General features: G+C 39.9%; 1 protein-coding gene across 1 annotated transcript in view; it reads left to right on the top strand.

Annotated features, from left to right (window-relative positions):
* Window positions 1–24,766, top strand: part of ATF6 (activating transcription factor 6) — a 212,869-nt gene that overhangs the window by 132,290 nt on the left and 55,813 nt on the right. The window lies entirely within an intron of this gene.

The following is a 24,766-nucleotide window of genomic DNA, read 5'->3' as shown; positions in this document are numbered from 1 at the left end:
TATTTTAAAACTTACTTGTAATTCTACCTTTTCCCTTTTTTTTTTTTTTAAAGAATATCTTTGTAAGGATTTAGTTCTTGCTATAAATGTAGTTACCTTCTGAACTTGCTTATGGGTAAGGTCAAAACATGAATAATTTCATCTCTTCTTTCCCCATTTAATGAGTGAAATGACTTCTGAAGCAAGTGTGTTTTGGTTGCCAAGGGCGAAAACTGGCATGAACCTTTATGTACAGACTTGACTTTACATGTTGTAAAAACATTTCATATTTATCAGCAAGAATTGTTTAAAATGTAAAGCAGCGATGTTTTCTTTTGCATGTTTTTTTAGACAAGTTATATTTCCAAGTTTGAACTACACCACATTATTTGTGGTGGGTAGTTTTTTGTTTTTCTGAAGTGGTAGGATACCTGTTAGGTTTTCCTGAGGTTGGCATCAGTATGTATCTGTCTAGGAAGTGTCTGATGATTCCTGGCATTTCTTCTTTCATTTTCCTTATGTGTTTCACTTGAAGGAATGAAAAGACATTTCTCCATGAGGAAAGTGAGTTGGAGACATAAAATTCTGTTGCAGTTACCTTTGATTTTTAAAATTTTATTTATAGTTTTATCTAGAAAATGCACATTGGTCCTGTTCTTACGGAATGGAGATGAACATTTTTCTATTCCAACCTGTATAGATTAGAAAGATTTATCAACTGACTTAGTAGAAACTTTATTTCAGAAGTAAACTCGAAAATGATATCCAGGCAAAAAAAGTTTATTCTTTCACTGAACTTCTGAAAAGACTTGTCTTTCCAATCTGACTTTGAGTTTTTTCCTCCTGCAGCAACATCAACAACAAAAGAAATGATTGAAAAAATCTCTATTTGCATTTGACGGTTCCCCTAGAGAGTTCTCTATTTTCCTTGTAAGGTGTTATATCCGAATCACAAAAGTGGCAGGAACCCTACTGTCGCTTCATACAATTTGGCAGGCATTTAATGGCACACAAATTTGTAAGGTACAGTGTTAAGGGAAGTCCACACTTGCTTAGTTTTCAAGCATAGTTAATCTTCTAAGGTTTAAAATACCTCTTCCATGCATGATACAACTATCATCTTCTGCTTGTTTCTTTTATTCTGAAGCTGTCAGTCCTGTGCCAGACTGAAACAAATAGTCTCTAACACCCAGGCATGTCTTTTACTAAGAACATATGCTTGTCCTTTGTAGGTAAGTGTTTTTGATATTTGTATTTTCCCCCTGTTAATAATGTATCAAACCAAATTGAAGTTGGAATCCTTTTTATAAAGTCTCTTCTGCAAAAATTAGGCCCTTTGTGATTTTCCCTTTTTTGAGAATGGTTGCAAATCTCTTAAAACAATAGACTTATTTTAAAAGTTGGTGTAAAAACATGGTTTATAATGTATTTTATTTGCCTGTTATTAGTACTTACATCTCCATTTTTGTTCCTGTTAAAAATACCACTGAATTGAGAGAATGTTCTGATGTTTTATTCTTTAAAAATAGTTCTAAAACTTACTTGGGGGTTAAATAATTTTAGTTTTAAATTACTTTTGTACTTTGTGAAGGCTACTAACTCAAATTTGATTGGGAACTTGGAAATTGATAGATGTGGCCTTTAGAAATGAGTGAAAATACCTTTCTTAAATCATATAAATGATGTAGAAAAGGCTTAATTTTAACATTTAAACTTTGGAGCTTAGAGGGTTTTTAAAAAATTACTGAATTGTTTATAGATTCCTGGGTTGTTAGAGGCAAAAAATTTTATAGTTTTTACGAAGTTTTCGTGTGTCTGCAGAATTCTTAACCAAATGGCCTTAACCATTAATAGAGAACTGTGTGACCAGTTTTAAAGTTTAAAAGAACTATCTTAACCCTCAATTGGAAAAATAATGAAGAAATGACTTAGAACTGTCTAGGTCAAAATTACTGAAGTGTCTGTGTGGGTTTCATTTATTTTAAAGAATACATGAGTGTTTTTAAATCGTTGCAAATTTATGATGCATATTTCTATAGAGGATAAGCATTTGTATTTAAACCCAATCTTACCAATTATAATTTCATTTGTTTTTTTTTTTTAAAGATTTTTATTTATTTATTTGACAGACAGAAATCACAAGTAGGCAGAGAGGAAAGCAGAGAGAGAGAGGAGGAAGCAGGCTCCCTGCTGAGCAGAGAGCCCGATGTGGGACCCGATCCCAGGACCCTGAGATCATGACCTGAGCCGAAGGCAGCGGCTTAACCCACTGAGCCACCCAGGCGCCCTATAATTTCATTTGAATGATACCCCAGATTCAGTTAGCAATAGATAAACCCCCTTTCATTCTGTTTTTCAGGGGTCCTTGTGGCTCTGGCTTTTAAGTATGAGAATATTTGTCTGAGTCAGGGATTGTAACTAGAGTGTGGAAAATAGAGATCTGGTAGCCAGGAGGACATGTGCCTAGATGATTGGGAGAATGTCTAGGTATTTAGATTAATATTGTACTCTGCTTTTGGTTTGGGGTTCCCTGTGGCGTTAGCATATAGCTGTAATTATTATTTAGAGCTTATCCCCCCCAAGAAAAGCGTATTAATTACCTGTTTAAAATTTGTACAAGAAAGCAATTACATTATTTTATACTGATTAGATGAGTTGTTCCTGCTTGCATGATTTGTTATGAATAGGAGGGAATCCTACTTCCTCTGTCAACATTTAAACATCTCTGAAAGATCCTATTGTGCACTGACATCAAGGCATTTTTTAGAAATTACTGATCTTTTTGAAGAAAACAAAGGACTCAGTCAGTTAAGAAACAGGTGCTGGACCACCCTTGTTCTCCGGAATTGGAAAACTGCACTAACACATGAGTATCTGCCCACCTTGAACTGAAATTGTTCATGGGAAATAGAATATACATTTAGGAGTTTCATGACTTACCTTTTCATCAACAATAATAGGTGCTTTATATTAGATAACCATACATTTTTCTGTTGTTTTCTTTATTGGGCTAAGTCTCTCTCTCTCTTTTTAAAAGATTTTATTTATTTATTTGAGAGAAAGCACGCACCAGCAAGGGGAGGGGCAAAGGGGGAAATAGAAGGACAAGCAGACTCCCCGCTGAGCAGGAGCCCAGTACCGGCTTGAGCTCCTGACCCTGAGATCATGACCTGAGCGGAAATCAAGAGTTGCGGGTCAGTTAGCTGCTTAACCGACTGAGCCACCCGGGTTTCCCCTGTTGTGTGAAAACTAAGTTCCTTAAGGTCAGTTAGCAGAATTTTATCAGTGAAGCTTAGTGAGCCCCGTCATTCACATTTAAAATGTCTTGCTGATAAGCTAAATTTAATGAATTCTGTCACATAGAGAATGTCAAGTGTTATTTTTACTCATTCATGAAAAGCTGGCAGGTGCTGATGAACAGGAGGTGAACCTATAATCAGAATTCGATTCCTTTCACAATTTGGCCATTTGTTCTAGCTTTGTTACGCAAACTCACTTTTACAAAGTTTTACAACCTTTTGTCGGAAACCATAACATTTGCTTCAAATACTATTGCTTTCAAAGTGTAAACCATTTGGAAATTGTTGAATATAGTTTTCAATTTAAATTTTTTGAGATTCAGAGATGTACTTTCACCTGTTAATTTTACAGATGGAGAAATTAAGACCTAGAAAGTTACATAGTGTCATAACTCATCACAAAGCAAAGTCAAGAAGCCAAACCCTCTTCCATTTCAGGCCAGTGGTCTTTTCACTGTTCTACACTATCTCCCTATTATCAGTAAATGAGATTATGTTAAAAGAGAGTTCTTCTAGAAACATGCAAACAGAGAATTCCACAAATTAACATGTCCTTATGATGTGGTATGTTACTTAGTCCACAGAATTTAAGAGAAGTTGCAATGTTTCTAAACCTGCAAAATTTTACTTAAGATTGTGTAAAGAAAAAATTTTTTAAATCTCTAAATTTATGTTAATGTAATTTGGTTATAAAAATAATTCTTACTGAACAAAACCCAGGAGAGTCTCAGTAGCTCCAATCCTATATCCTTCTGAGGAGGAGTTACTTTATACCATCAGGAAGGCCTTTTGTGTTAGAGGCTGGTGCTTTTAGAGCATCTGGGGACAGACCAGGAGAAGTATATTACAAGAGTTTGTTTTTTTACTTTTTAATGTATGAATTTAAAATTTCCTACTAACCAACTCTGCCACTCCTAATCTTTACCACCGAAGAATTGCTGAATGGAGTTGTTACAGTGTGCGGGCTGCTGTTCCTAATAACCTACAGGATAAAGGGGGAAAGCAGAAGAGCTGTAGTTTTGTTGGGGAGGAAGCCCGACAGGGCCATTTCCCAAAAGAAGTTTATTCTCTAACGCGGCACTGTATTCAGTACAGTAGATACTAGTCTTCTGTAACTGGTCATCTGAGATGGGCTAAAAGCATAAAAGGCACTCAAGAGTTTGAAGATTTAGTATAAAGAAATAAAATATCTCAATTTTTATATCAATTATATGTTAGATGATAGTATTTTAGCTGTACTGGGCTAAATTATTAAAATTTCACACATTTCTTTTCACCTTTTAATTTGTATACTAAAAAGTATGAAGTTACTTATATATATAAAGTTGGACAGAACTGCGTGAGAGCTAAGATTTCTAAGGTAATTGGGATGAGCCTTGAAGCTGAAACAGAACTTTGGACAGTGGTGTATTATGGGGACCTAGTATTTCATGAAGTGTGGATTTTTTTATTTTTAGTAAAATTTTTATTAGTTTGCCATCCAGTTCATAGTGTACAATTCAGTAAAAGCCATTCTGGGAGAACCTAAACTCTGTGAACCAAGCCTCTCTGGATAGCAACTTGATCTTGGAACTTAGAATGCCTGAAGGCGTAGATGGTTAGAACGCCCCATAAGCACGCCTTCTAAACAGGATGTCTGACACTCAGACTTTGGGGATCGCCTAGAGTATAGTCATCTATATGGCTACTTCAGGGAAGCTTTGTATGCTTTAGAAACCAAATAAATTCGCGCCTGGGTGGCTCAGTGGGTTACGCCTCTGCCTTCTGCTTGGGTCATGGTCTCAGGGTCCTGGGATCAAGGCCCGCATCGGGCTCTCTGCTCAGCAGGGAGCTTGCTTCCCCGTCTCTCTCCCTAGTTGTGATTTCTCTCCCTGTCAAATAAATAAATAAATGATTCTTAGAAACCAAATAGATGATAAGTTTGGCATCTTACTATAAAAATTGAGACACAAACTGTTGTTGTGTGGGCGAAAGAATACTGTACCCCTGGTGCCTCCAGATACATGTAGGCAAAGTCAGGCTATCCTTCATGGAGCAGCATTTGAACACTCAGATCCCCAGAGTGCCATTGAATCCCCATAATAATTACGTTTCTTTTTTTATTTTTTTTTTTATGTCTATGTATATTCTCTCTACGTAAGTTCCTTGAGAATAGTGAGATTTTTTACTTACTCTTTTGGGGTTTTGCCTACAGTAAATTTCTGAAGTATTTTTGAATTAAATTGAACTAAACCCAAACTAGGTCAAACTGCAGAAAATTGTTTCTCCCTTTTCCCCTAAGACACACAGGCAACAAGTGAGGCACTTTGCTGCAGTTGAACAAGTATGTGGATGTGGACCCAGAAATACGTGACAGTTTTAGGTGTGAGACCCCTAAAAATCGGACTCAGAAGTAAACAAAGGCCAGTTTCTGGCTTCTAATTAAACTTTTCATGTCCCCATAATGCGAATGTTTTCGAGCGCTCCTGGCAGCTCTCCTTCGATACTCCCAGTGATTTCATTAAGCCTGCTCAGCCGGCGACAGCTGCAAGTTATTCCAAACATCTGCGCTGAATCCCCACTGAAAACAACTCTCTCACCCCATTAACAACACCAGTAATTCCTTATTACTTTTCTAGCCACGAGTTGTGGAGAAATAACTCTAGTATATCAAAGAGGGAGGAATCCTGAAAATTGTTTCTCAGCACTGATTCTCTGTGCTCGTGCACATAAAGCTCGGTCTTCCAGATTCCTGTACTAAAAAGTTCAATAGTGTCGTTAGTACTTGAACATTAATACAGTTTGCTAAATAGTTAAGAAGGAATTCTTTCAGATTTTATTGAGTTTTATTTGCTAATAAATATGAAGACTTAAAACATTTTGCAAAAAAATTATTTCGTGAGGCCTCCCGGGTTGGCTCAGTTGGTTAAGTGTCTGCCTTCGGCCCAGCTCTTGATCCCAGGTCCTGGGATCGAGTTCCGTGTCCGGCTCTCAGGTCTGTCTCCCTCTGCCCCTCCTCCTACGCGTTCAGTCTCTTTCCCTCTCAAATAAACAAAACCTTTAAAAAAATTATTTCATAAATTTTGTACAGTTTAGAGTAAGTATAGAGAACTCAGCACACCACTGCCTTATTCCTCTGCTTCTTTAATATTGGTGAATATTTGTCTTTGCTTTTCTCCCTACATTTATGCCGTGAGCCAAGCACAGAATTATTGTGAGCACATGACCTCCACATTTCGCAGCTCACTGCACTGTTAGGCTCCCATCCAGAGCTGAAGAAGTTGGACTGTCCGGTCGCTGTTCTGGAGAGGAGTAATACTCAGTTCTGCTTATAGATAGTTAACAGACGGCATGAAAAAAAGACCTCTCAGAAAGTCATTTTATGAACCTCATGAGCCGAGGGTTAATATTTTCAATAAGAACCCTGTAAGTCAAATGCAGTTCTTCTGAATTTAAGCTCCACATTGTTCTGTTTTATTTATTTTTAAAAAGATTTTATTTATTTGAGAGAGGGAGAGAGTGAGCAAGCATAAACAGGACGAGGGGAGAGGCAGAGGGAGAGGGCAATGCAGGCTGCGCACAGAGCAGGGAGTCCGATGCGGGGCTCTATCCCAGGACCCTGGGATCATGACCTGAGCCGAAGACAGGCGCTTAACCAACTGGAGCTGCCCAGACACCCCACACTATTGGGTTTTATTATAAGAAGTCTAAAAATGACATAAGTAGTATAGTAGGAAGAGTAAGTTGACTTTGATGAAAGTAATATCTTTAAATTTTTATTTTTAAATTTAATTTTATTTGCATACAATTAACATAAAGTATATTATTTGTTTCAGAGGTAGAGGTCAGTGATTCACCAGTTGTGTGTAAGACCCAGTGCTCGTTAGGTCATGTGCTCGCCTTCATGCCGTCACCCAGTTACTCCATTTCCCTCCAACACCTCTCAGTCTGTTTCTTATGGTTAGGAGTCTCTTATGGTTTGTCTCCCTCTCTGATTTCATTGTGTTTTATTTTCCCTCTCTTCTCCTATGTTCCTCTCTTTTGTTTCTTAAATTCTCCATAGGATTGAGATCATCTGATAGTTGTCTTTCTCCAATTGACTTATTTTGCTCAGCATAATACCCTCTAGCTCCATCCATGTTATTGCAAATGGCAAGATTTCGGTTTTTGATGGCTCAGTGATATTCTGTGTGTGTGTGTGTGTGTGTGTGTGTGTGTGTGTACCATATCTTCTTTATCCATTCATCTGTTGATGGACATCTGGGCTCTTTCCATAGTTGGCTATTGTGGACATTGCTGCTATGAACATTGGGGTACAGGTGCCCCTTTGGATCACTACATTTGTATCTTTAGGGTAAATACCTAGTAGTGTGATTGCTGGGTTGTAGGGTGGCTCTATTTTCAACTCTTTGAGGAACCTCCATGCTGTTTTCCAGAGTGGCCGTACCAGCTTGCATTCCCACCAACAGTGTAGGAGGGTTCCCCTTTCTCTGCATCCTCGCCAACATCTGTCGTTTCCTGACTTGTTAATTTGAGCCATTCTGAGTGGCCTGAGGTGGATCTCATTGTGGTTTTGATTTGTATTTCCCTGATGCCAAGTAATGTTGACCACTTTTTCATGTGCCTTTTGGCTGTTCGGAGGTCTTGTTTGCAGAAATGTCTGTCTGTGTCTTCTGCCCATTTCTTGACTGGATTATTTGTTCTTCGGGTGTTGAGTTTGATAAGTTATTTTATAGATTTGGATACTAGCCCTTTATCTGATAAGACATTTGCAAATATCTTCTCCCATTCTGTCAGTTGTCTTTTGGTTTTGTCCAGCGTTTTGAAAGTTTTTTATCTTGATGATGTTTAAACTTTTAGAAAGAAGATAGAGAGTATTGGCAACAACAAATGAATCAGAATAGCTTGATTAAAGCAGGCAAACATAGGGATGCCTGGGTGGCATAGTCGGTTAAACATCTAACTTTTGGTTTAGGCTCATGTCATGATCTCAGGGTTGTGAGATCGAGCCCTGTGTCCACTCTGTGCTTAGGGCAGAGTCCGCTTGAGATTCTCTCTCCCTCTGTTCATGCTCCTTCTCTCTCTCTCTAATATAAAATCAAATAAATCTTTGAAAAATAAAGCAAGCAAATGTAGCTTATTAAAAGAATATCTCCTTGGGATGCCTGGGTGGCTCAGTTGATTAAGCATCTGCCTTCGGCTCAGGTCATGATCCCAGGGTCCTAGGATCAAGTCCCACATCGGGCTCCTTGCTCAGCAGGGAGTCTGCTTCCCTCTCTGCCTCTGCCTGCTCGTGCTCTCTCTCTCTCTGACAAATACATAAAAAAATAAAATCTTTAAAATAAAATAAAATAAAAGAATATCTTCTTAGTTCTGTAGCATGTGCTAATTTTTTGTTTTGCAAGTACACACATTGAGACTTAAACCTATGGATTACATGGGATATGCTTATTCTGTAAAAATGTTTTGTAAAAAAGTCTTCAGCTCCCTAAGGAGATTTAAGCATTTGAAAATTGAATGACATTTCAAAATTGAAAAATGAAATCTTTGATAAAAGCAAAGGCTATGGGAATTACCCTAATCTCAAAGAAATACTACTCATTCCTTTTAACTCTTCCATTCCTACTTCAGAAACCATTTAAATTTACTCAAAAAGATTTAATTTAAAAGTTCTGCCTAGAACTTAGATTTTAAAATTCTGCCTAGGGCCACCTGGGTGACTGACTCAGTTAAGTGTCTGCTTTTGCCTTGGGTCTTGATCCCGGGTCCTGGGATCAAGCCCCGCATCAGGCTCCCTGCTCAGCGGGGAGTCTGCTTCTCCCTCTCTCCCCTGCTTGTTGTGTGGGTGTGTCTCTTGCTCTCTAATAAGTAAATAAAATCTTTAAAAAAAATTATGCCTAGAAAATAATTTTGAAATTTTTAGTATTATTCACAGTAGTACTCCGTTGGTCTCTCACTCTCTCCTTTTTAAAGATTTTATTTATTTATTTGACAGAGAGAGAGACAATGAGAGAGGGAACATGAGCAGGGGAGTGGGAGAGGGAGAAGCAGGCTGCACATTGAGCGGGGAGCCTGATGCGGGGCTGGATCCCAGGACCCTGGGATCATGATCTGAGCCAAAGGCAGCCGCTTAACTGACTGAGTCACCCAGGTGCCCCTGTGTTGGTCTCCTAAATCAATTTAAACATGTTTATGTAAGAGACAGATTGATGTTTCTCTTAACGAACTAATGCTGGAATATCTTTTAATTTATTTTGCTTGAAACATCAATAATTTCTAACCTAAATTTCCTCTGAAATTTTTAGCTAAACTGTGAGATTAATGGCTAATTTATTTTCTTAGATATAATCTTAATTTCTTCTCAGTAATTTCAAGAGGCACTATGACCTTATTAAAGCATAAAATTGACTAACATTGACTAACATATCCTGAAGATTTACTGATCTCTTATTTTGTTCAAGCATATATGACACCATTTCTGTACATGTTTTGGGGATCACAGTTAGTATTAATGCATTTACTAACTTATGTTTGGGAATACTTTTGCTGTGCAATCTTAGTAACAATGATACGATGTTTAGTACAAAATTACAATAGACAGAGCACTGTGTCAACTACTCATACATTATTCGGTCATATACATTTTTTAATTAAGTAAACTCTGCACCAATCGTGGGGCTTGAAATCACAACCCCAGGATCAAGAGTCACATGCTCTACTGACTGAACCAGCCAGGTGCCCCTGTTCTGTCCTTTGTTAATTAAACAAACATTACCCTTACCTACTATAAAACAAGTTTTCCTGTTTATCATGCATATGAGTTATATTTATGTACTTCTGTAGTTTTTAAAGCCACTTACTCTCGAATGACTAAGACGTATTCTTCAGTCTGTTTTAGGTGAGCCATAAATTGGTTTTATATTCATAGTCTTACAGTGCTCATGTGGGTAGCAGACAGCAGCTGTTTTTTGTTTCTGGATTTGAACTTGCTCTTGGATCATTTTAAACAGCTAAGCTATATACTCAGCCTGAAGTTTGGTGGTCTAAAACTACTGTCCAGGAATTTTACCTTACTGTTTGATGTTGGTGAGGTTTTTATGTTTTATATTCTGAGACTCGTCAGGTCATACTTCGATCATTCTTTGATTTTCTGCCCATAGTAGAGTCATAAATGTATTTCATCCCATTCTAACAATTCTTGATTCTCTTCAGGAAAAGGTTTTTCCTGGGAGCTGTAGAAATAAATAATAGGTTCAGGGATTTATGGGAAAGTTTCCCTGACTCATGACTTAAAACATGTAAGAATAATTACTAATATGTATGTAAGGCTGCCTATATTTATTTTGATTTTAGCACTTTAGTATGTGCCCATGTTAGAATTATTTATGCAAATGCATTTTGGGGTCTTATCAATAATATTGAAATAATTCTCTATGTTCATATGAAATTACTTCAGTTTACCTTCATTTACAATCATCAGTAGTTGTTACTTTCATATAATTACCTGTCATTTGTATAAATGGCAATAAAGATTATCTGTGATGACCATTTTCTCCTCAGGATCTTTAGCATCCTGATCTTACATGATTCAGAGTGATGTTAAAGGTAGCACCTGCTTCCTGATCATACACAAAGAAAAACCAGATGTACACAGGGACAGACCAGAGATTTTATATTATAGATAAATATGACCTGATAGATAAGTATGTTTGAGAAGTTGGGATGGCTCTTGATTTTGTTTTATTTAGGGTCATCCCAGAAACCCACCCACGTAGCAGACAGATTCCAGTAGTCTTAGCAGTTTGATAAACGGCCTTTCATGAGTGAATTGTATTTTCCACTTAGAAGATCTCAGTGTCTCTTTCCTTGGTGATTTCAGAAAAACTTATTTTGATTTGGTGATTGTTGGTATGTTGGGATAAAATTGTTGACAGAGCTGGGTCTAAATCCTAGTTGGGCTCAGTTTTTTTAAATGAGAGCATACACTCCCTGATTTCTAAGGCTTCTTCCTGCCCCGTGACTCTGTGCCTTTGCTCAATATAATTTCTGTCATAATTTGCTTGACTTTTGGAATGTAACAGCAGACCTTCAAGGGAATCTCCTACAGAAAACTTGACCAAACCTGAGATTTTAGGGATGGGAGGGCGATGATCATAAAGCCTTCAAAGATGAAAATATAAGCCGAGTTCTGCAAGTTGAGTAGATGTTCTGTCACACAGAATAATAAAGAGCAAGGGCATTCCAGACTCCAGGAGCTACACTGTAAAGTTGAGCATCCGTGAAAGAATGTGGCGGGAAAGAAAAGGAAAAATTTGAGTTTATTAGAGTTCGGGTGTTATTGTACAGTTGAAGAAGGACATTGGGCCCAGATTTTCACTGTATTAGCCACTGCCTCTTAGTCAAATATATATTCTGTATTTATATGCTTTTTGAATGTCACAAATATAGCAAATATATCACAAATAAAGAGTTGGAAAATAGAAAAAAACTTCAGGAAAATTTTAGCCTGCTTTGGGTTGTTTTATTTATTTAACCTTTTTGCATTAGTTGAGTATCTTTGCTTAATAATTGTTAGAATGTTGAAACAAAGAGAGGGTTAGGGTTAGTCAGGTGAATATCTTTACCTCCTTTTGTTATCTAATATTCATTTCCTAGACACTTTTCTTGGTGGGTTTTTTGTTTTCCTAATTAATAGGCATTTGTTTCCCTTTTCAGTTTATCACTCCTCCTCATAATTAGCCTAATCCTCCAGTCAGCCATTTTGTCTAGAGTGTCATCCGCCATGTCTTCTGAGCTCTGTGTGGGTAGCTGGATTTTCCATGATCTTCTGTGAAGTTAGAGTGCAGAACCATTTGATAGGTGCAAAGAGTCTATCTGAAGCCATATTTCCTAATAGAAGGAAATTCCTGTAAGAGCGAAGATCCAAAACTTAGAAAAAGAAATCCCCCTCCCCCTACATACTCCTCTAAAATAAGGAGCGTTCTCTTACTCTTGCCTCTGGCCTCCCATTGCTAATGAGAACACTTGTGCGTGACCTGCCATTCCAGGGCAGGGCTGAACACATCTCACTTCCTCCAGCTCCACCATTAATTACTCATATCTGCGCTTGCAGACCTCACATTGGAGAGTGAACTCCAGCTTAAATTCTTTTTCTTTTTTCAACTTTTATTGTAATTCTGGTGTCATTAACATACAGCGTTAGAACAGTTTCGGGTGCGCGATAGTGATTCAGCCCTTCCGTACATCACCGCTGCTCATCACAGCCAGTGTCCTCCCCAACCCCCATCCCCTGTTGCACCCGTCCTCCCCACCCCTCCCCCTCAGGGACCATCAGTTTGTTCCCTGTGAGTCTGTTTCTTGCTCTCTCACTCGTTTTTTCCCTTTGCTTGTTTGGTTTCTTCAAATTCCACAGACGAGTGAAATCATATGGTATTTGTCTCTCTGACTGATTGACTTCGCTTAGCATCGTTCTCTCTAGTTGCGTCCATGTTGTTGTAAATAGAAAGATTTCATTATTTTTCATGGCAGAATAATACATGCACCACATCTTCTTCATCCGTCCATCAGTCGGTGGACACTTGGGCAGCTTCCATGTCTCGGCTATTATAGGTAATTCTGCTACAAACGTAAGGGTGCATGTATCCCTTTGAATTGATGTTCTTGTGTTCTTTGGGTTAAGACCCACCAGTGTGATTGCTGGATCATAAGGTAGTTCTGTTTTTAACTTTTCGAGGAACCTCCCTGTTGTTTTCCACAGGGGCCGCACCAGTTTGCATCCCCACCAACAGTGCATGAGTGTTTCTTTTTCTCCACATCCTCGCCAACACCTGTTGTCTCTTGTGCTGCTGATTCCAGCCATTCTGACAGGTGTGCGGTGATATCTTATTGTGGTTTTGATTTGCATTTCCCTGGTGATGAGTGATGTGGAGCATCTTTTCATGTGTTTGCTGGCCATCTGGATGTTTTCTTTGGAGAAGTATCTGTTCATATGTTCTGCCTGTTTTTTAATTGGATTATTCGGTTTTGGGATGTTGAGTTTTATAAGCTCTTTATATATTTTGGGTGCTAACCCTTTATCAGATATGTCATTTGCGAATATCTTCTCCCTTTCCATATGTTGCCTTTTAGTTTTACTGGTTGTTTCCTTCACTGAGGCATTGTATTTTGATATAGTCTTAGTAGTTTATTTTTGCTTTTGTTTCCCTTGATTCCAGAGACAGATCTGGAAAGTTGCTTCAGCTCGTGTCAGAGAAATTACTGCTTGTGTTCTCTTCTAGAATATTTATGGTTTCAGGTCTCATGTTTAGGTCTTTAATCCTTTTTGAATTTATTTTTTGGGTATGATCTAAGAAAGGGATCCGGTTTCATTCTTTCGCAACTGCTGTCCAGTTCTCCCAAAACCATTTGTTTTCCCCATTGGATATTCTTTCCTGCCATATTGAAGATTAATTGACCGTATAATTGAGGATTCATTTCTAGGTTTTCTTTTCTGTTCATTGATCTGTATGTCTATTTTTGTGCCAGTGCCATATTGTTCTGGTTACTGCAGCTTTGTAGTATCACTTCAAGTCTGGAACATGATGCCTCCTGCTTTGCTTTTCTTCTTCAAGATTGCTTTGGCTGTTCAGGGACTTTTGTGGTTCCATACACACATTAGGGTTATTTGTTCTAGTTCTTTTTTTAAAAAAAATTTATTTTTTTAACCATCTTTTTTGAAAGATTTAATTTATTAGAGAGCATAAGAGGCAGGAGAGGGAGAGGGAGAAGCAGGCTCCTCACTGAGCAAGGATCCTGGCGTCAGGCTCCATCCCAGAACCCCAGGATTATGACCTGGATCGAAGGCAGATACTTAACCGACTGAACCATCCAGATGCCCTTGTTCTGGTTCTGTGAAAAAAGCTGTTGATATTTTGATAGGGATTGCATTAAATGTGTAGATTGCTTTGGGTCGTATAGACATTTTAACAGTATTTTTTCTTCCCATCTGTGAGATGTCTTTCTATTTCTTTGTGTCCTCTCAGTTTCTTTCATCAGTGCTCTGTAGGTAGAAAACTGTAGAGTACAGGTCTTTCAGCTCTTTGATTAGGCTTATTCCTAGGTATCTTAGTATTTTTGGTGTGGTTGGAAATGGATTATTTTCTTAATTTCCCTTTCTGCTGCTTTAGTATTAGTGTATAGAAATGCAACAGGATTTTTGTACATTGACTTTGTATTCTGTGACTTTACTGAATTCATTCATCAGTTCTCACAGATTTTTTGATGAAGCAGCTTTAGATTCTTGTTACATTGTTCTGAACGTTTCCAAAGGTAGGTGGTCGGCGTTGTCTTAAAATGATAGCTCTGTTTCTTAGGGGCATCTCTTTAACAGCTGAACTTTGATGAAGAGAGTAAGTGATTTACAATTACTGTGATTTCCTCCAGTTGTGCTTCTCATGTTACTGTTTCTTTTTCCTTTTTTTTTTTTTCCCCACGTTACTGTTTCTTTTTTTTTTTTTTTAAGATTTTATTTATTTATTTATTTATTTGACAGAGAGAAATCACAAGTAGATGGAGAGGCAGGCAGAGAGAGACAGAGGGAAGCAGGCTCCCCGCTGAGCAGAGAGCCGGATGCGGGACTCGATCCCAGGACCCTGAGATCATGACCTGAGCCGAAGGCAGCGGCTTAACCCACTGAGCCACCCAGGGAGCATATTTTCCAGTTTGGTACTCTGAACTTTTTCTTTTTTTAAATATTTTATTTATTTGAGAGAAAGACAGAGAGGAGGAGCAGAGCAAGAGGGACAAGCAGACTCTGTGCTCGTATCCCACGGGGAGCAGCAGGTACAGAGGCCGTGAAGTAAGGATATGCTTGGTGTAGGTGACGAACAGGAAAGGAGGCTGTGGCGGCAGCAGCATAAACAGGGGAAAGAACCACGGAAGATGATGCTGGAAGAGATGTCGGAGTAGCCGGGTCAAAACACATACAGCCTTAAAGACCATTGAAGTTATTTTAATTTTACTCTGAGATGGGAACTCGTTGGAACATTGCAGTATACATTTTAACAGGATCATTGCGGTTGCTCTAATGAGAATAGACTTGAAGGAAGACAGAGCAGAAGCAGACCATTGAGGAGGCTGTTGTAGTTACACAGATGGTGGTGGTGGCTTGGACTGATGGTTCAGGTCTCGATGTATTTGGAAAACAGCATTGATAGCTTTCACTGATAGATTTGGATATGGAGTATGAGAAGAATACTGCAGGGTCTTTGGCTGCGTGTCTGAGAAGAATGACATTGCCACTGAGATGGGAAGCGCTGTGGGAGAAGCACATTTGAGAGGTATATCGGGAGCTCAGTTCTGAATATCTTAACTTTGAGAGGTCCAAGTGTTTTGAGCAGGCAGTTGGATATAGGAGTCAAGGCCAAGGGAGTGAGGTGGGCTAGAGATACAAATTTGGGAGTCATCAGCGTGCAGATAATATTTAAAACCCCGAGACTAAGGGAGATTACCCAAGAGTGAATACGGGTGTCTGAGAGGAGCTAATACAGATTTACCCTTGGGAATAAGAAAGAGGCATATTTAGTGTTGAAGGTAAGAAAAATGGAGGAATCCATGATCATTCTAGGTTTCTGTTTGGAGAACTAAATAGAAATGGATGAAGTTAATTAAAATAGGAAACCCAGGAAGAGGAGAAGTCATAGTTTAAGAACCTGTAGAATATTCCAGTGGAAATATTTAGTAAGCGTTTGTAAATATGGGTCTTCAGTTAGGGTTTGAGAGATTTGAGCCCAACATATTTTTCCAATTACGGAACTAGATGAAAATGTGAAGAGAAGAAAAAATATTTGCCTCTGAGAAACCCCGGTATTTAATGAGTGATGTGGTGGACGGAGGGGATAGCAAAAAGAGAAACAAAACTAAACAAAACAAGGGAAAATGAGAACTAAAAATTGGAGGAGCTGAGAGCATCAGCTGCTGCAGGAAAGAGCAGGGCAAGGGCTGGATAAAGCAGTGGCTTGACAAGTGGAACAGAGTCTTTATAAGGACAGTTGCAGTTCGAATGGTGGTGACTGAGCCAATGCTCATTACTGTGGGGATCAAGTGGGCGATATGGGAATCCACGGACTTATGACTCAATCTGCTTTATTTACCTTAAATAATACCATGGGGTTAATCTAATTAAAATTGATGTTTGGGGGAAATGTTAGGTCAGACATTGACCAGTAATATCAACATATGTCAGAAATGGAATTCCAGTATGGTGCCAGTAATGGTTCTTGGTTGTAAACAACAGAAACTTACTATTACTTAAGTTAAAGCAGAAACGCTTACATTACAGGAAAGGAATTTAATGGGAAGCTATTTTTAGTTCACAAGACTCCATATGAATCCTGGAGAACTCAGCCCAGAACAATGATGGGAACTGAAGAAGGCCACACAGCCAAGAACACAGTCATTGTGTCGGCTCAAGAAGTTGGGTTAGGACAGCTAGACTTGCCGTACAGCTGCTAGCTCTGCTGCTGGGGACCTGCCCCCATTGCTGCTGTGCATCTACAGCTGAGTCTTTTTTCATTATTGCCCAGCTTTGAATATTAGGGGAGTATCTGATTGGCCAAGCTTAGGTCACATGTCTCCTGGTTGCTGGAGAGTTGGGAGAGAAATTATGTCTGTGCCCTTCAGGCTTCTGCAGTTAGACATTATCCTCTCACAAAACCCCACAAATAGACAAGATGCTCAAATGCTGGAAAGCCAAAACCAAAAAAAAGCCTTTGAGAACTCTTTCTTTGTTGTAGTTTTGTTTTGTTTCGTTTCATTGGGATCTGTTTTCTGTTTTTTTGTTTTGTTTTGTTTTGTTTTGTTTTGTTTTGGTACTAGGATTTAATTTTATTTTTAAAGGTGTTTCTCTGCCAGAAGACCATTATGAAGCCTCCACAAAGGAAAGACCCTGTGTAATCTAAATAGAATTTGGACTTTTTTGCTTGCCCACCCCTTTTTTTAGGGTTAACTCTTTTTTTTTACTTATATTCAATTAATTAACATAGAGTGTATTGTTAGTTTCAGAGGTAGAGGTCAGGGATTCATCAGTTGCATATGACACGCAGTGCTCTTTAGCAGTGCCCTCCTTGATGCCCATCCCCCAGTCACCCCAGCACCCCCCACCTCCCCTCTGGTAACCCTCAGCTCGCCTTTTTTTTAAGAATCAGTTTGCCCTGACTTGACATGGTGACAAATCTGTAAGAAATAGAAATCGGGGCTCCTGGGTGGCTCAGGCATTTAAGTGTCTGACTCTTTTTTTTTTTTTTAAAGATTTTATTTGTTTATTTGACAGAGGGTGAGATCACAAGTAGGCAGAGAGCAGGCAGAGAGAGAGGAGAAAGCAGGCTCCCCGCTGAGCAGAGAGCCCGATGCAGGGCTCGATCCCAGGACCCTTGAGATCATGACCTGAGCCGAAAGCAGAGGCATAACCCACTGAGCCACCCAGGCACCCCTAAGTGTCTGACTTGATTAGCAGCTCAGGTCTTGATCTCAGGATTGTGAGTTCAGGCCCCACACTGGGTATTGTACTGGGTATTGAGCCTACTTTAAAAATAAATAAATAAATAAATAAATGAAATACAAATCCCAAACCTTATAAACTTGATAAGTAAAGTAAGGCCTCTAATGACTTCTGTTGAAGATACTGCCCAGGGAATATTAAATAAAACAGCAGCAGCATCCTCTTGCCCCCCCCCCACGCCCACCACCTGCCCCCCTGCCGCCCCAGTCCATAGAGTCCCTGCCTTGTCTCTCTCCTCTCTTCACACAAAGGCCACAGCTCAGGCCAGACCTCTCTGTCCACCTCCTTTCCACTCTTCCAACTTCCAGACCCTTCTTCCCTGCTAATATCTCATACCTTAAAAAAACAACAACAATTTAGCTTCTTCCAACTTTCCTCTTTATCTGTAACCTCACCCGGCCCACACAAGCAATCCAGCAGCACTTAAAAAAAAATCCTGAGAATGGGGCACCTGGATGGCTCAGTGGGTTAAAGCCTCTGCCTTCAGCTCGGGTCATGATCCCAGGGTTCTGGGATCGAGCCCCGCATCAGGCTCTCTGCTCAGTGGGGAGCCTGCTTCCCTCTCTCTCTCTCTGCCTGCCTCTCTGCCTGCTTGTGATCTCTCTGTCAAATAAATAAATAGACTCTTTAAAAAAAATCCTGAGAAAAAGCAGAGACAGAGTAGAAGCTTTGAATACTTGTGTTTCATTATTTTTCCCATCTTTTAAAGTAAAGAACATTAAATGTGAGGTTATCTTGTTCTCTTGGTTGAATTTGTAGAGATTGTCTCTGACAGTTGGCAGCAGTGTTTGTGAAAAAGAATAGTGAGAGATCATGGTGAAGAGGCCAGGTCCGGAGGGACCAGAGTGTAAAGAGCTTTCATTTCTAGGTTCAGGATTTGGATGGGGAGTGAGTGTCTGTCATCGGCAGGGAAACAGGGACTCTCAGCCAGCAGCCGGGACAAAAGAAACCTGGTCAGCAGTGTCCGTGTCCCTGGTTGTGCTGTTACATTTTTTTCAGGGGCTTCTCTGACCTCAAACTTTTTAGTTCTTTAAAAAAAAAAAAAAAAAAAATTAAATACTTAAAATAATACTTTTTGCTTGCCAGTCACTGTTCCAAGTGCTTTAAAATATTACCTTGTTTAATCTTTATAAACAATCTGCGCACTATGTACGGTTACTGTCCTTGTTTTACTGATGAGAAAACCAGGTCACAGAGAGATCAAGGAACTCCCTCCAGATTCTGCAGCTAGAAATGGGGGTGTCAGAGGCCGAGTTCAAACCCAGGCTCTAGCTCGGGAGCCCAGGCTCCTCATGGGCTCTGTGCGTTGCCGGCCTGTTCATCCTCATGCTGTCTGCCTCAGAACTGCCAGGAATCCCTGACAGATTTGGGCCCACCTCAGACTTAACCTTATTAGAGTTTTTAGGGCGTGGAGAACCTGGGTGTTTACGTTATGAAGTCCTGTAGATGATTCTGATGTGGATCCTTGGTTAAGAACTTGTTTTGGAAGGGCCTCCTGCTGTCTGTGTGCTCACTTCTTGGTTTCCTTTGGCTAGAAGAGTAGATGCTCTCTGAAGGTACCTAATTATTACAGAACTCCAAATTAATACTGCGATCCTTTGGTGTGCCTTTTGAGCCATTACTGCCTGAAATTTAGTTGCAATCCTTTCTTAAACAATACTTGACCAAACAATGAAAACAGAATTTTCCTTCCTTTCCCACAAGCGCATTGTATGTCAAACATTCGCTTTAAAACTGAACGGAAGTTGAGCCTGCTGTTCTACTTCTCGTGCGAATGTGGGGATATACTAACTAGGTTCTGGAAAGCACACCTTTTGTGATATGAAGAGAGAACTCTTCTGAACTCTTTGGAACACGCCTGTGCAGTAGCAGAGTGAGGATTGTCGCTGTGGCGAGTTTCAGCTCCCAGTGTGGACCAGCTGTCCTGTTTGCCTGTCCTGCCGAGCCAACATCTAAGAGAAAATGTGTCCACTAAAGTAGAAAGATCAGATTATTGCAGATTATAGTTAAATGTATAAGGGCTTTAAAAGAAACGTGAAGGGAGTTTTTTGTTTGTTCATTTGTTTGTTTTCCCCACTTGGTTGTTTGCCTTGTCAAGACCAGTCTTTCCTAAAATGTACGTCGTTAGGGATATTTTATGGTCCTTCCTGTTTGTGTGAAACCAGGACCAAAATTACCTTGGAGAGAAGATCGAGCTCTTTAGTGGATACGGGAGGGATATCCAGACACAGAATCATGCAGGAAAGATAACTTTAGAAATAGAAGTAGCTAGCATCAGTGATACAAGGAAGTCAGCTAGAGTAGTATCTCCCTGCGTTCCCGTGCCCTGCTGCTGTGATAATCACACACACACACACACACACACACACACACACAGAGCATTTGAGACTATTGTTAACGCGAGTTTATGCCATTTTTGTAGTTTCTGCCTAAAACTTAAAAAAATTAATTTTTGCCTCAAGCCAGTATTCTCCCCATTTTTTACAACAAAAGGTAAAATCATTTTCTTAGATATCTGTATTTAACAACTCCTTTATAATAACTCCTAATCATCTCTTTTCTCAGAAAACTCGTTGGCTCCGTTTGCTGTAGACTCACCTCGCTCCCTGCCCCCCGTGGCCGCCGTGGTCACCCTGTGTAGGATGCGGTTCAGTCTTCAGGAAATTCTCTTCCTGCCGGTAGTCTCGAGGAAAGTGAACTTTCTAAAATGAAACATCTTGTAAACATTATGTCTGACAAACGCCTATGGTTAAACTCTTCGTGCATTTAGTGTTTGATCTTTTTCCTTAAGACATTTTTTTGGATTGCCACCCTGTCGGCACTCAGCAGATCACGGCTGAGAACAAGTTTCAGGGGTCCTAATTTATTTCCCCAAGTCACACACTGTCCGGCTTTTGGAAAACTCTGTATTAGAGCTGACAGAGTTTTGAACTTGTTTAGCTTGAGTTATTGAATGGAGTAATAGGAGGTGCAGGGTCAAAGACTTGCTGGCCTGATCCCTGGTCAGAGCATATAACTAGCATTTTGTGGGAGAGGTTTCTCTGGGGAAAACAGCCCTGACCTGGTTTAGAAACACTTTCCCTGCAAACTCTCATTAAGAGAGAAGAATGATTTAGAAGCTACTGTCATATCCTTGGGAAAGTATTTACAAGAAAGTTTGTTGACCAAGAAACTCTAAATTAATTCTACTTTTAAACAAAGACAGGCTGGTGGTGCCTGGGTGATGTGGTTGGCGAAGGGGCTGACTTCAGCTCAAGTCTTGATCTCAGGGTCCTGGGATTAGCCTGCTGGCTCCCGGCTCAGTGGGGTGTCTGCCTCTCCCACTGCCCCTCATCCCACTTCCACATGCGCACAGGCTCCCTCTCTCAATAAAATCTTAAAAAGAGAGAGAGATGCAGATCAGAGTACCTGACGGGCTCAGTCAGTAGAGCATGCAACCCTTGATTTAGGGGCTGTGTTCAAGCCCCATGTTGGGTATAAATTTATTTTTAAAAAACTCTTCTTAAAAAGGAGGCATATGTATGAAATTACTGATATTTGACCCCCCCCCCACACACAAAAAGACAGTTTTGTATGGTCCGACCTTACACATTTTTGTGTGCATAAAAGGGGAGGTCAGAGTCAGGTGACGTATGTGGAGACTCCCACCGAGTTTGATGTGAGAACCATATCTTAAAGCAAAATGAGTTGGTACGTATTAGGATTTCAAGCTAATCTTTCCTCTGGTGACCTTGGCAGCATTTATCAGGTTTGAATGTAGTGTCAGAATTTTCCTCTTGTGAAATGTAAACCTTGGCTCACTCTTGGGCCATCTGTTGTGCGCTAATAGTTTTGATTTATTCTTGCTCTGGCTGACATGCATATTAATGGTGCTGCTGCAAGCTTTACATTTCCTTTTACCGGTCCGTAGTTACGCTGTGTACGTTAGTGGCACAAATACTGCATTCATATTAGATATTTATATTACTCTTTCTAGCTGGAGGGTGAGTAATGTACTTAGCTTATGTTTGTACTATAATGGGAAGCTCTACATCATAGACATTTTAGTAGACTTTTAAAATGATTACATTCTGCTTAGTTTTACTACCTCTAATTTTTTTTATTTAAGATGTCACTGTGTATACCTGTGTGTTTTAATGGTTTTGGATTTTTTGTTTGTTTCAGATTCCTTAATTATCTTTGCTTTTCAGTTGCTTTCATGTTGAACACATATGATTTCTGGTCAACAGTTAATACAGCTTTTAGAAAAACGAGATAAATTCAGAATGTTTGACTTTGTTAAAGAGCTTTGGAAGGGCTGCTTCTCACGGCTGCTCTGGCGGTCCTATTTCCAGGCTCTGCTGTGCTCTTGACTCAGTTCGGTAGCTTGCCAGAGACTTGGCGAGATAAATGACGTAAAGTAATAAAAAACAAGAGCTCCTCAAGAGAGGAACATAGATGAGAAAAAAAATTAATGCAAAGCTGTTTTTGGAATGAGGATAGATGCTTTTTATTTTTGATCTGATTTTAACAGTTTTATATTGAAAAACCAAGCCCATCTCTGGAATCCAGTGGATATGGACCAAATATGAAATGTTAAGAGGGCCCTGACATGCAAGATTCGATGAGCAGAGGCCGGTGTTGGTCCAAATAAAAGCTGCTCATTGTCCGAGTGCAGCCTGTTACAGGCTGTTTCCCTCATTCCCCAGGAAACATCACTAGATACTAACTACATTCCTTCCTATCAAAGATACGGGGCTCCAACCTTAGGTCAGAGTTTCCTAATACAAGAGAAGCTGTCTTACCTAGTATTATCAGGATTATTGGATGATCTATGAACTAACAAAATTGGTTAAGGCAGGAGATCAAAATAATATGTATATTTTAAATTTATTTCATTTAATTATATAAATATGGACTCGTTTGCCAAGCTTTGATGTAGGGCCAACACCTTTTCTTTGGGTCCAGATCCAGGACAGTGCCAAGTTGCCTCTCAGTGCAAACTACACTCACAGTGCATCAACCATAATTTCCAGTATCAGTTCCTCTTCCTCTAAATTAGATTAAGAATTTAAAGATTTTTTTTAAAGCAATCTGAATGCAGACTAGTATGGTTTCTCCTCATTTTTAAAAAAAATTTTTTTTAAGATTTTATTTATTTATTTGACAGAGAGATCACAAGTAGTCAGAGAGGCAGGCAGAGAGAGAGGGGGAAGCAGGCTCCTTGTGGAGCAGAGAGCCCGATGCCGGGCTTGATCCCAGGACCCTGGGAATCATGACCTGAGCCGAAGGCAGAGGCTTTAACCCACTGAGCCACCCAGGTGCCCCTTAAAAAAATTTTTTTTAGGGCGCCTGGGTGGCTCAGTGGGTTAAGCCGCTGCCTTCGGCTCAGGTCATGATCTCAGAGTCCTGGGATCGAGTCCCGCATCGGGCTCTCTGCTCAGCGGAGAGCCTGCTTCCCTCTCTCTCTCTCTCTGCCTGCCTCTCCATCTACTTGTGATTTCTCTCTGTCAAATAAAGAAATAAATAAAATCTTTAAAAAAAAAAAAATTTTTTTTTTAAAGATTTTTTAAAAAATGTATTTGTTTGACAGACACAAGTAGGCAGAGAGGCAGGCAGAAAGAGAGGAGGAAGCAAGCTCCCGGCTGAGCAGAGAGCCCGATGCGGGGCTCGATCCCAGGACTCTGGGATCATGACCTGAGCCGAAAGCAGAGGCTTTAATCCACTGAGCCACCCAGGCGCCCCTAGAGAGTGATTTGTACTCGGTCACTGTCACTGAGTGTGGGGACACTTCCAGGGTGAGTCACAGATAGCGCTGTCCTCTCTGTGTCTCCTGTCAACTCCTAAGCCCAGGGTGTCCTGGGCTCGAGCCCTGCATTGGGCTCTCTGCTTGGCAGGGAGCCTGCTTCCTCCTCTCTCTCTCTGCCTGCCTCTCTGCCTACTTGTGATCTCTGTCTGTCAAATAAATAAAATCTTAAAAAAACAAAAACTTAAAAAAATATTAAAAAAACAAACCTGCTTTAACTCACTGAGCTACCCAGGTGCCCCTCCCCTCTCCTCAGTCCTTTATGGTTGTCTTGGAATGGGTGAATTTTTTAAACTATTCACTTTTATTAAATATTGTTCTCCTTTTCACACATTTTTAATCTTTGAAGATTGATTTATTTATCAGAGAGCGGGAGGGAGCACGAGTGGGAGGGGTAGCAGGGAGAGAGGCTCTCAGCGCACGGAGCTTGGAGCCCAGCGTGGGGCTCAATCTCGTGACCCCGAGATTGCTACCTGAGCCGAAACCAAGAGTCGGATGCTTAGCTAACAGCGCCACCCACACGCCCAGTTTCCCTAAATTTTTTAAAATTACAGTTACCCTAACAAATACATTAGCAAAAGTAGTTCTGGAAGAAAAAACACAACTATTCATGAGCTGGGTTCTCTTGTGCTGGGCCCGTCAGTCAGGTTTAGAGGGGAGTGGGAAGGGCCATTTAATGTCAGTGTCAGTTTAAGTTGGAGGTCAGTTTCCACTCTACACGATTATGTAGAGTCAACATTAGACAACACTGAGTAGGACCTTGATTTTATTGTGAATTACCATTTCAGCCTCCAGCTGAGCAAAATGTGGTCCTGTTCTTGTGATAGGTTAGTCTCCAGTGCTTCAGCCCTCTTAAGAAGAGAAGAAACACAGTGTTGGATGCTGCATTATGCACTAATATTTCAGTTTTCTTCTAACAAAGTGCTTGGAAAAAGGAATTGGGAGATTTGTATGAAATAGCACATTTTCTCATGCATGATATTGTGTAACATTGGAAAACTAATGTTTTATTCTCACAGTGAAGTGTTTTCCCACCAGACTTTCTCTGACTTCTTCTGGGAATAAAAATATAATGTGTTGATGATAGTGTCTGTCCACAAAGTTTCCTCCCTGAAGATATCCCATGGTATCTCAGTCTTGTGGAGGCTTTTCAGGATGCATTTGGAGAGATCCTAAAACGAGTGACAT

Source organism: Mustela erminea, chromosome 17 (genome assembly GCF_009829155.1).
Source record: "Mustela erminea isolate mMusErm1 chromosome 17, mMusErm1.Pri, whole genome shotgun sequence".
NCBI classification, from domain to species: domain Eukaryota; kingdom Metazoa; phylum Chordata; class Mammalia; order Carnivora; family Mustelidae; genus Mustela; species Mustela erminea.
The sequence above is the reverse complement of the archived record's forward strand: the minus strand, read 5'-3'. Positions and strand labels throughout refer to the sequence as shown.